Source organism: Castor canadensis, chromosome 18 (genome assembly GCF_047511655.1).
Source record: "Castor canadensis chromosome 18, mCasCan1.hap1v2, whole genome shotgun sequence".
NCBI lineage: Eukaryota > Metazoa > Chordata > Mammalia > Rodentia > Castoridae > Castor > Castor canadensis.
Window position 1 is genome coordinate 16,582,973 of NC_133403.1, and position 13,793 is coordinate 16,596,765.

At 33.3% G+C, this 13,793-nt stretch overlaps 1 non-coding gene across 1 annotated transcript; it reads left to right on the forward strand.

Annotated features, from left to right (window-relative positions):
- The first annotated feature begins 13,412 nt into the window (after positions 1-13,412).
- Positions 13,413-13,517, forward strand: LOC141419083 (U6 spliceosomal RNA). Its single transcript, XR_012443751.1, has one exon. It is a non-coding gene; the product is annotated as a U6 spliceosomal RNA (small nuclear RNA).
- Positions 13,518-13,793: the final 276 nt, after the last annotated feature.

Consider the following 13,793-nt stretch of genomic DNA (forward strand, 5'->3'; position numbering starts at 1 on the left):
GTAACCTATTTCCTGTATTAAAATTCTTGTGGAATTTAGGGTAAAATACATATATATGTGGAACTGTAATAACAAAATTCTGTATAGGTATCTTAAACAAACAAGTGTCTTTTGTCAAAAGCAAAGGACAGATGTGTTTAGCAAAGAAAAATGAAATACATGTTTCCTTTAAAGGAATAATGAGAAATTGCTGAAGAAATGAATTCTAATTAAAAATATATGTCTGAAAATATCATAATGAAATCCATTGGTACAATTAATATATGCTGATAAACAATTATAAAAACAGGTAAATATTTAATTTTAAGACTATGATTCTGGGAAATAACTAGATATTATTTTAACTGCTCAAATCTAGATATTACATTTAAATGTTATTTGTTAAACAGGTCAAGTTAAGGCCAATATATTCTGTTTTTTGTTAGTGTGTATTACTAGTACAAAGGGGTTGCCCTGTAGTGTTTCATGCATGCAATTGTTGGGCATTGGTCAGATTAATTCCCTCTATTCTCTTTTCTCCATCTCCCCTCCCCTCCTCACTTTTCAACATCTTTCAGTGGGTTGCCTTGCACCACCTTCATTCATATCCAAGATGTATTTTCACATTTTTCCCTGTCTCATCTTGTGCTGTCTTTTTCTCCTTTCCTCCTCATCCCCCCCAGATATTCCCTCTATTATAATCAAGTTATGTATGTATGCATGTATATCTCTCTATATATTTTAGGTTTAGATTCAGCATATGAGAGAATATGCGATGTTTGTCCTTCTGAACATGGTTTGCTTTGCTTAACACGCTTACATCCAGTTCTACCCATTTTCCTACAAATGCCATATTTCATTCTTCATTATTGCTGAATAATTCTCCATTGTGTAAATATATCAAATTTACTTTATCTTTTCATTGACTGAAGGGCATATAGGCTGATTCCAAGACTTTGCTATTATGTGGGCCGGCAAAACTTTCCATTACATTCTGACTTAACATCTCTTCTCAAGAGTGGTATCCATGGGTCATATGGTAGCTCTATTTTTAGTTTAAGAAACCTCCATACTGCTTTCTGTAGCGGTTGCATTCAGTTTATATTCCCACCAACAGTGTATAAGGGTTAATTTTTTTCAACAACCTCCCTAGCATTTCTTGTTATAATTGTTGATGCTAGCTATTCTGATTAAAGTAAGATGGAATCTCTATGTTGTTTGATTTGCATTTTCTTTTAGGCCAGGGATATTGAACATTTCTTCACATATTTGCTGTTTATCAATACATTTTTATCAGAATTGTCTGTTAATTTCCCGTTTATTAATTGGGTTGCTGGTTGGTACTTGGTTCTATTTGAGTTCAGATTTTTTAGCTCTTTGTATATTCTAGCTATTAATCCCTTGTCAGACAGAAAGCAAAGAAAGGTTTTAAAAGTATTATTCAAGGAAAAACTGATAATATTTAAAATTTAAAACATTTATATATAAATGTTATATGTTAACAGGTAAAACAGAACTACATATTTACCTTATGGGAAATTTCAATGACTGTTCAGTTACTATTTCTGTTAGATGCTTGGTTATTTAGGATTCATATAGGGACAAAGTGAAGAATTCAAAATTGATTAGTCCATGTATTTTTCTTTTATGTACACGGAAAATTTAATGTCTTTGGAAAATAAAGGTGAGTGACCATGATCAACATAAAACTAGCAGATTTAAGAGGATGCATATAATATTCTTTATACATTGATAGTATAATTAATATACATGTGGGGTTCATGTTTTTTAAAAAACATAAACTTATTTTGTTGTCAAGACTCTTCTGAGATGAATATACCAGATATCCCTATCCTTGCTTTACAGCATAAGATTTTCTTTTACCTGCAGAATTAAATAAAGCCCATCTTTTGTGTCTCTGTTACAGATGGAACATCAGGGTTTACTTTGAAAGAGACACTAAAATAAAAATACTCAATATAGAACTATTTCAAAACAGCAATGCACTAAAATGAACATTAATACTAATAGGGTCAAAGAATAGACACTAAAACAAAGAGCTTAAAAAAACAAATTTCCCTATTCAAGGTAATTTAAAAGTAATTTGCAGCTATCTTATGAAATATATATGTAGGCAAAAATTGTGTGCAAGTGACTAAAAATGTACAGAGTTGTAAAGACAGAAAATTCATCTGGAGAAACACAACACAACAAGCAAGTAAAACATATACATTAGGTGGTGAGGAGTGTGTTTTATATGAAGAATGCCACCTCTTTCCTAATAAAATTCCTTGAGGCACTAGTATTACTTGAGTGATCAACCATACAAGACCTTAAAACAATCAACTTTCTTTAAAGAGTTAAAAAGGTGGGGGGGAGAGGGAGGGGACAGAGTGGGGGGTAAGGGAGGGGGTGGAAGCAGCGGGGAGAAATGACCCAAGCCTTGTATGCACATATGAATAATAAAACTATAAAAATAAAAAACAAAAATATACCCAGTTTGAGGTTTACTCTTGATCTAATTTCATTACTGCTGCAGGATAAAAAAATAATAAAATAAAAAGTTTAAAATGATTATATTTCAAGTGCATTTTTTGCTACATATTAAATACAGTAAAAGCATCTTAGTTGTCAGCAGCATGCATTGAAATACATCGTGGAAGAGAGGAATGTCATGGAAAAAACAATAAACATAGGGAAAATGGTTTCAAAACCCCTTGCCTTTTAAATAGGGCAAATGTTAATGGGCAGTGATAAACTTGCTCATGGTTCTTTAGTTAATAATTGTCAGTGTAATGAGTTTGTGGAAGTGGCCTTTCCTGTGCTAATCCTGCAGATATCTACTTTATCCTTTCAGAGTACACAATGCAAGCAGCCTATTAGATTTCAGTGACACTGTAGTTTACTCATTTGTGTGGATTTGGTATTTAGAGAACAAGGATAATTCTTTAATAAAATAACTCTTATCACTACATGTTTTCCAGGCCTTAGAAAAGATACTCCTTTGTTTTCTGTACCAGTTCATTAAAATATGTACAATAGGGAAAACTTCTGTTTTTCATTTAGCTAGATGATAAAGATAAAACTCCATTATATTATTGCACTTAATGAAGATAGCCAGACTCATAGGACTTTAATAATAAGTTTTTATGAGTATTCAGTAATGGAGGTAAACTTTTTCACTTTTGTAATTGTTACAGAGCAATATAATATTAAGACAAAATGTTTTTAAGGCTCCAGGTTCAAAGTAAGACAAAGTACATGATTATAATAAAACAGCTGAATAGGAATAAAGAATAATTGTTGTGAATTTCTCCCCTTAATGAGCACATTTTAAATGAAAGAAAACTGTAAAATTATTTTAATGTCATTTTTGTACCAGTCTATATCAGATGTAAGAATTAGTGGTCTTGGCCAATGATAAACTGTAGTAGTAATTTTAGCCTACTTCCTGCCCAGCCTCAGAATTTCATTAATGAAATGACACTTGAATTCTAATTTTTATCTTTGTTGGATTTCATTATGTATTATCTGTTAGTGGAGAAATAACAACTTTGCCCTCACTAGGCATTATTAAATGTGAAATATTGAGTCCCATAGTAAAGTAAAATTTCTTTTTATTCTTGAAATTCAGGAAAATGTTCATATCAAGGAAATGACCTAAATAGTGTACAATGTAAAGTCTAGATAATGCACAATGTATGGCAGAAAAAGTATACATCAGCATGCTTTAAATGTCACTTTGACTTTGCTTCATGCATGCAATATGAAAAAATAAGGCAAAGTATAGTAAGTCAGACAGCTATCATATTTCTTATTTTACTCCTTGGCAAAAAGTTACTTTCTGGAAAGCAAAGAAAAGAACCAGAGAAGAAGAGTAAAAAATTTTAAAAGTTATTATTTCTCAACTAAACACAAATAAACCACACATTTTATAACGATAATCTCATAAGAATGAATAATTTTCTGGTAATGTGAGGTACCATGGTATTAAAAGGTAAAAGACAGTCTGAGTTCACAATTCATTGCATGTTCTTGGATCAGACAAAATGATAGTTATGCAATCTTGGCTGTTCTAACATCAGCTCATTGGAATTACAATTCTCCTCCTTTATATAAGACATATTTTCCAATGTCATTGGGTCTAAATAGTTGTTAGCAGTGTTATTCACCCTCATCTCTTTTCTCATATTTTTTATTATGTTTAGAACACTCGAATGTTTTTATAATGTTCTTGTGCAGTACAATGATATCTACTTTGATAGAGGGGTGAATTTAAATATGCTATATTTGAAACAATGTAAGAACTTTTGTAAATGCCACAATGTATCCCCAGCACAATAAAAACATATAAAACTAAGTTGACAGTGACAAAGAGTTAGGTCCTCAGTGACAAAAACTTAGGTCCTTTTTTTCCTAGCCTTATTGTCAAAAAACCCTGTATGCATAAATTGAAATGTAACAACATTCACTGTTGATCATCCTGGTTTTGTTCTAAATTTGTTTTTGTTCTAATTATATTTTTATTATTTTTTATTGTATGAGAGGTACATTGGCACATTTACAAAAGTTCTTACAATATATCATAGTTGAATTCATCCCCTCCATCACTCTTTATCCTCTTCCCCCCCATTCCTGGAATAGTTTCTACATGTGGACCAAGATTGACCTAAGGTTATTCTTGTAGTAAGCCTATAACTCGAGTGTGGAAAAGAAGTTTTTAATCATTTAAAAATATTTCTTGTACATATACCCATATGTACAGATATGATTGGAAGCAACAATTTTACTTCTTCTAATTTCTAGCTTTGTTTCTTCTCCAAGTCAACACACAGAAAGGTAAACATTTCCCTGGAGCACATCAACTCTGAGTTGTTTCAAACCTAGAGCAAGAATGAAAAAGATCAAACCAAAATGAGTTGAAAAAAGAGAGTAAATAGTATGTTTAAATTCCTTTTAGGTCTGATGATTCTTTCTTATTTAGACCCCCCTCTTGATTCTTTTTAAGATTACTGTAAATTTCTTTTAAGTTCTGATGAACTGTTTATTCATTTTTAGAGCTAACATGTAGCATTTCTTTACTGTGATTCTTGAAGTGGGTTTAAGCTAATGGCAATTTACAAACGTTCAGGTATGGGAGAAAGTGAGCTAGACATCTAGAAATAATTTATACTGATGATAGTTTTCTTATTATATATCCTACTATTAAATCTTAGTTTCAGTGGAAGCAAGGAATGGGCAATATAAAAGGGTATGATGGTATTTAGTGATGAGATACTTCAAAACAGTGATTTAACACATATATTTCATTCTTAGGGGGACTTTATGGTTCCAAATATATAGATTTAGATGGATAATAAGGGACCATATCAAGTGTTTCTCATGTTCTTTACCTATTATGCATTACTTTCAGCTGAATTTTATTATCAGCATCAAATCAAAGAATACCAGTATTCAACACTAAAAAAGAATCATCTTTACCTTCTTCCAGTACACAGCACATTCTCCATCATTCTACTCAATGAAGAATCTCTTCTATTTTCAAGTGCCTCCAAAGGAAAAGTATTATTCTGTGATATGTTTTATATAATATTGCTGAGCATAAAACAAGTGTAGAGAGAATGTAGTACTGGTTCATCTTTTTCTAATTATTTGAAAAATGGTTATTAGAATATAGTATTATGAACTGTTCTTGTCCCTAGAGTTCCTTTTCCTCTTAAAAGTTGTGTATGCTCAAACTAATCCAGTTAATATGGTGAAATTCTGAGAGATCTGCCTCTGTCAAAGTATAGAGAACTAACTAACAATCTTTGTCCACCTTTTAATGCCTGATTTTTGTCCTCATTTTCTTTGACTCTCTGTTAATTGGAGTTCTTACCATCCCATTCTTCCTGTTCTGGTTAGACTGCTATGTTCCTACTTCCCCAACTGTACCATATTGTCTTCTCTATTGCCATACTTATGGTTATTTCCAAGGCTCAGTCCTCAGCCCACTGGTCTCATTTTTGCCAGCTGTATAGTCTATGATCATTAAGGTATTAAGGATCATCACACTAAACTGTACTTACATCAGAGAGTGAGAGTTCCAGTTCACACTCTGCTGCTTACTTTCTCTGAAACCTTAGGCAAATCAGTTGTCCTTTCTGGACCTTCATTTTCTCATATTTTAAGTTAAAATAATGATGGTGACATCGACTTTCCATCATTTTTCTATAAAGTTTGTGTAAATTGCTGTATGTAATATAAAATTAGATATCTTGCACTTAAAGTGGAGGAGAGGAGTATGTAGATCCTTCCTCACTTTGGATTTGTAAAGAAGAAACAGGCTATTCTCAGAGAAGTATTGCAATTTTTCACAATTATTTTTATATCCAATTGATAGATTATTCTCATGAAATCTCCACTCTAAAATGCATGGTATAGATTAAAAATAGCAAATGTTGTTATTTATGAGGTTAAATAATTAGAATTACTGTTTTGAAAGCAAGTCTTGAAAGACAGGGACTATGATTTTCCTTTTACAATAATGTCCTTAATACACTGAGGTTAGTCAATAATTAGTGGATAAGTAAATGACTCAAATTACTTATAAATAGATTTCTATCTTTAAATTCTAATTATTATGAGATTTTAAAACCAGCCCACTTCACTCAGTAAACATTTCTAAGACTACCAGCTCAGTAAAATGCACTTAGCTGTGCACTGTAGATTACACCAGATAAATATCCATATTATTCCAAAGAAGTCTTTGTCATAGAAATCACAAAATATTTGAATCTAAAGGACCATAGGGTCCTTCTAGTTCAGCCCCAAAATTTTACAGACCTGAAAAAAGAGAAATTGTGAGGTTTATAGCTTTTGTAAAGTTAAAAACCTATTAAGCCACAAATCCTGGAATTCAAACTGTAAAATACAGTGAGAAAGGTAAGCATGTATAAAATAACTTAATTACATGGCAAATTATGAGATATGCTATGACAGAGACACAAACAGTGCTTCCATGAGACTATGGAACTCTGTGTTATATGGTGACAAGAGTCCCAATCTAAAGATCATGCAATATCACCCTTTGCTTTGTGACCTTGTGAAAGTTTAAGATTGAGATGAAGATTTTCCATTTGGTAAAATGGTAAAATAGTAAATATAATGCCAATATCATATGAATTTCTGATATAATAGCTTAAAAGGAATTTTTATTTTTGTGATGAAATTGTAGCATTCCATAAATATAAACAAATGAGAAATCAGATTTCATTATAGGAGAAATGTGTAGAAATATTTACACATGCATGTGCTTGTGTACAATCAAGTACACAAGTAAATTCTTTCAAATGTAGGCAGTTCCAATTTGTGACGTGATATCTTATCACAGTCTAGTAACAGTTCAGAAATTCCTGCTTTGAGGAGTTAGAAGGCAGCTTATCTATGGTAGACAAAAGCCTAGAAAAGAGATAAAACATTGGACTGGTGAGAATTGTATTTGAGAGAACGAAGAAAGTTTAAAATTGATGTGCAATTTAATCTATCCTCTTGATAGATAGAAGCCTAGTCTAAAATAAAACTGTATTACAAGGTATAATATTTTTGTCCAAGGTATAAATGGCATTTTATTCTTTTATGGAACCCTACAGTCTTTATACTTATGGTTTGTAAAACCATAATTAAAATTATGCATCTTGTACTTAAAGTGGAGAGAGGGCTATGTAGATCCTTCCTGACTTTGGATTTGTAAAGAAAAAATAGGCTGTTCTCAGAGAATTACTGTAATTTTTTACAATTATTTTTATATACAAATGATAAATTGTTCTCATGAAACCTCAGCTCTAGAGTGCATGCCATAGATTAAAAATAGAATGTATTGTTATGTATGAGGTTAAATAATTAGAAATAGTTGACACATTGCACAAAGAGTGTGTGAAAGAGGTCAAATATGACCTCCAAGTTTTTAGTACCTGACAGAGCCATTCACTAGCAAGTGGCAAAGTAGTAAGTTTAGTTCTAATATGGTAAGATGATTTGGGGACATGAGTGGACCTGCGAATCACATCAGTGGATACAGACTATTGGAACTTATTTGAAATGGTAGGGCCAGAGCATAGGTTAAAGATGATCTATTAAATTTAGCTGCAAATTCTCTGATAATCATACTTCTGAGAGATCCATATTCCCTTAAATATGAGGAGGTTCTCTGAAGTCTTTGACAAATAGAATATACTAAAAGTGATCTTTAAGGATGTTTCCAGGCCAAGAACTTGAGAAACTGAGGTTTTCTAAATACTGTATTTTACAATAGTCCCTTAGTTGGTAATAATTATGATGTAAGATGTCTGAGTATCTGGAGTCTATTATACATATGAGGAAATCCAAGCTTCCCATGTTGAGAAGTCACGAACAGAAAGAAAGATGCTCAACTAACCTTCCCAATTCCAGTCACCTCTACACATGTGCCCAGTATGTGAGTGAAGAAGCCATCCTGGAAATTCTTATGACATAGTAGTAGAAAGTTCTCTAATACCACCACTTGAGGCACCATGGGAACCAGGAAATTCACCTATCCAACTGGTAGGTCTGCTTAGGTAATGTCTAGACAATAGCACAAAGTGTCAAATGTTTTCTATTATTTGCTAATGACAAGAAACAAATAAAGATGATGCAAAAATTATTTACTCTCCATGAGGAATTTAATGACAATATATAGGAACTAGGTCTTGCTGACATACAAAATATAATTATTTTATATTCCCAATCTCTTTTAGTAGAACATTTCCAAAGTCATGCAGAGTATTAAGGCAACAATCAACTCCAGTGTGATATCAGGAAAGCATGATTTCTGGGTACAAATGACACCAAAGGCATGAGGAAAATACAGGTGAAAATTACACTGGTGAAAATCTCCTGTGTAAGTGCATGCCTGGTGGACTGTCTTCAATAGGCAATATGGTTTCTAAGAATCTCAGTGAGCTACTTTGAAGGTCATCTTCTCAGTACTGAATTTTTTTTAACTGAAGTGCATGTTTATTTAATTTCAAGAATATATACAAATTTTAAGGCACCAAAACATGGCTTGTTTTATTGTATTTAAAGCAATCATAATTTTTCGTTGATGAATTAGTTAGAACAAATATTCATATTATTCATATTTATTTGATGACAAAATTAAAATCATCTCATTTTCCTGAAATATTTTAAGTAAACATAAAATATCTTTGTTTTTGCCATGGATTTTTTGTGTACATCAGTAAATTAATTCAGTTAGGTCACAATAATTGATGGCATGGCTGTGATTAAAATAGATCTCACCAACATCACAGGTTCATATTCTAATTTTTGCTATATGTAAAAGTAATTTTTAATAATTGCATTTCTAATTTAAATAAAATATGACAACTTCTAAGTATAAGCCTAAGGAATTTATTTTAACTTTCTGTAAGTTAGTTTTCTTGTTTCTTAAAATAAACAATTACACCAATCTCTTACAGTGGTTGTCATAATTAAAAGAATTAATGTTCAAAAATAACTATTACTTAGCATGTAGGAAACACCTAAAACATGCTTGACATTTTTAGCCTGTAGCACAGGAAAGCATCAGTATTTGGTATCTATCACACAAAGAAATAGAGATGAAGAGGGTGGAACAAGTTCTGCATGGAAATAGGGGGAGTGGCACAAACAATGTATAAACATGTAAACAAATACAAAAATGATAAAATAAAAAGGTAAAAATTATACTAGCTGTTCCTCTGCAGTGGGGACATCAAACACTTCCATGTTTTGGGTTTCATACCTATCCCCATACCTCCATTAGGTGCTCACCCCCTAGCATGTTACCCAAGCCCTACAACATTACTGTATTTCCCCTAGATCTAAAGTCCACATTGAAGGAGAATATAGGACTTTTGGTCTTCTAAGCCTGGCTAACCTCACTCAGAATGATATTCTCCAGTTCCATCCATTTATTTGTGAATGATAAGATTTCATTCTTCTTCATGGCTGAGTAACATTCCATTTTGTATAAATACCACATTTTCTGAATCCATTCATCAGTATTGGGACATCTTGGCTGTTTCCATAAGTTGGCTATTGTGAATAGTGCTGCTATATACATGGGTGTGCAGGTGCCTCTGGAGTAACCTGTGTTGCATTCCTTTGGGTATAGCCACAGGGGATTGCTGGATCATGTGTCAGATCTATGTTTAGATTTTTAAGAAGCCTCCATATGTTTTCCAGAGAGGTTGCACTAGCTTACATTCCCTCCAGCAGTGTGTGAAAGTTCCTTTTTCCCCACATCCTTGCCCTTCACTTTGATGATATGTATTTTAACAGGGGTGAGGGGAATCTTAGTGTGGTTTGATTTGCATTTCCTTTATGGCTAGAACTTTCTTTTGAGAAAGTTCTGTTTAGTTCAGTTGCCCATTTCTTTATTGGTTCATTGATTTTAGGAGACTTTAGTTTTGACAGTTCCCTGTATATTCTGGTTATCAGCCTTTTGTCTGATGTATAGCTGACAAATATATTCTCCCATTCTGTTGGTGGTGTCTTCAGTTTAGAAGCCATGTCTGTTGTTGTGAAGAAGATTTTCAATTTTATGAAGTCCCATTTGTCCATCCTTTCTCTTAGTTGTTGAGCTGCTGGGGTTCTATTGAACAAGTCCTTTCCTATACCTATTACTTCCAGAGTACTCCCTGCTCTTTCCTGTACTAACTTCAGAGTTTCTGGTCTGATATTAAGGTCCTTGATCCATTTTCTGTTGATACTAGTACAGAGTGATAAAAATGGTTCTTGTTTCATTTTTTGCAGATGGATAACCACTTTTCCAAGCAACAATTGTTGGAGACTGTCTTTTCTCCATCATATATTTTTGGCAACTTTGTCAAAAATAAAGTGGGCATAGCTGTGTGGATTCATATATAAGTCCTCTATTCTGCTCCACTGGTCTTCATGTCTGTTTTTGTGCCAGCACCATGCTGTTTTTATTGCTATTGCTTTGTAATATATTTTAAAGTTGGATATTTGATACCTCCAGCATTGCTCTTTTTGCTGAGTGTTGCCTTGGCTATTTGTGGTCTCTTATGTTTCCAAATGAACATTAGGGTAGATTTTTCAATCTCTGTGATGAATATCATTAGGATTTTGATGGCAAATTCATCTATCATGTAGATTGCTTTTGATAGTATAGCCATTTTTATTATACTGATTCTACCATTTCAAGAGCATGGGAGATCCCTCCATGTTCTGTAGTCTTCCTCCATCTCTTTCTTCAGGGGGTTTTAATATCCTTGAGAGGTCATTCACATCCTTTGTTAAATTTACTCATAGGTATTTGAGTTTTTTTGAGGTTATTGTGAATGAAATTGTTTCCATATATTCTTTCTCAGTTAGTTTGTTATTGAATTATAGAAAAGAAGCTAATGACTTTTGTAAGTTGATTTTGTATCCTGTCACCTTACTGAAGCTGTTGATGGTGTCTAGAAATTTTTGGGTGGAGTTTTTTTGAGTCTTTAAGCTATAGGATCATATTGTCTACAAATAGGGATATTTTGACAGTTTCTTTACCTATTTGTATTCCATTTATTTCTTTTTCTCACCTAATTGCTCTGGCTAGGAATTTCAGTACTATGTTGAATATGAGTAGGTATAGCGGGCAACCTTGTCTCATTCCTGATTTTAGAGGTAATGGTTTCAGTTTTTCACCATTAATTTTGATGTTGGCTGTAGGTTTGTCATGTATAGACTTTACAATGTTGAGGTCCTTTTACAGTTTGTGCTTTCTTGGAGCTCTTTCTGCTGTCATCCATTGTTACTACATAGGACCCCTACTTGTGTGACATAATAGAGGTGAGAGGAAGTGTTCTCTAATCCTAGGATAAAACTAGCATCCTTGGAGTGGCTCTTGTCTCTTATCTGTGACCTTTACATAGTTTTGACATGGATGGTAAGTTAGGACTCTAGAGCCTGTCACTGAGGAAATGCCCTAAAAAAAGGTCAGTTAGGGCTCTAATCAAGTCATTCTTTCCATTAGCTGTGACAAGCACTGGGCATTTATTTCAAATGCTTTCCTCTCCTGTATTCCTGTCAGAAATATGAGGTGATTTTGGATACTATGATCATGGTTCTGGGAGGTGAAATGAAAGGAACTCTGGGCCGCACTAGACTGTAGCCCAGAAGTTTCTCATTCCCATGCTAGTCCACAATTATATTCCAGTTATATTTCATCATATGTAAATAAATAAATAAATATAAAAATATATCATTTAAAAATTAAAAGTTTGAGTATTTCAACCAGTTAGTGCACAAGCTGCTTCGGATCTATTTATGGGCTTCTGATTTGTGGCTCCACACTCCTCTGTTTGCCCAATATTTGGGGTGGAGAAATGTCAGTTGTCATAGGTGTTGAAGAAATTTTTCTGAAATCAAGCACATGAAATTCGTTCATGTCTTAATCTTAGCAACAACATAGCTCCTTGAGAGCCTGGAATCAAGAGGATCAGAGTTCAAGGCCAGTCCAGACAAATATTTTCCCGGACTTCAACTCCAAAATAACCAGAGCAAAGCATGTGCTCAAGTGATAGAACATATGCTTTGCACCTGTGAAGGCCTGAGATCAATCCTGAATCCCACCAAAAATGAAGTTTACTCATTATACTTTTCAGGTTTTTCTTTTAAGGATTAGTGTGATGACTTCTTCATGTGTCAGAGCTAAACTGGTAGAAGAGGTTTAAATATTTCAAATTGTTTAAACCATACAAACCCATTAATATTAATTAATTAATATTATTAGCTTCTTACACTCAAGGGAACCAAGGCATAGATAAATCATTTCCATTTCCATTGATCTCAAAGTTCATGTTAGAATTGAGATTGGAATTGGATCATAGGCTCTAGAGTCTGCTTTCTTCATAGTTTTGCCTTGAAGTCTTTGAGAGAAGCCATGAACTGATACAAGAATTCTTTCATAGTCATGTACACAACAAAATAGAGAGCAAAGATTTCAGTTTCCTGTCTCCATCATCTACTCAGCTCTTGCAACATTCATCATAGCAATGACAGGTGATCTAATGGGCCACATGTCTAGTGTACTCTGGAATGTGTGGACACTCAGGATCATATAAGGTTCAACTTTCTCAGCACTAAATTTAATACATAATTTTTCAATGAATGAGGTGATAGATCACAAAAGTTATAGAAAACTGCTTGGTGAACATCCTCTAACAAGAGTAAAGTGGAGCACTGTTTCCTTTGGTGAATAAAGTCAATGAATGAAGTAGCACATAATTATGGACATCTCTGTGGGCAGTATCAAGCAGCAATCAGGGTAATATAACGTCTAGCATTCCCAGAAATTGTGATCTATCACCTCATTCATTCAAAAATGATGTATTAAATTTAGCACAATGTTACAAAAGAAAGTCCGGAAACAGGCAAAATTTTAGAAAATGCACTCACTTCAGCTGCACAGATGCTAAAATTAGAATGATGTAGAAATAGCATGACTCCTGCACCAGGATGACATGCAAATTCATGAAGTGTTCCATATTTTTTTAATTAGTCATAAAGAAAAATTGTGGATTTGTGGGACGAGAGATGGAATTGGTGATCATCATGTTGATTAAGACAAGCCAAACTCAAAGAGCCAATATTTTGCAGTTTCTCACCCATTTGTGGAACCTAGTTGTAATATGATGATGATATAATATTAATAGCCATGGATCATGAATATGAAAGTGGGTTACTCTGGAAAAATCAACATGCAGATGTGGGGGAGAGGAAAGGATGCCGAGGGGTTAAGAGAATTGAAGTATGCTATGTGTATATAC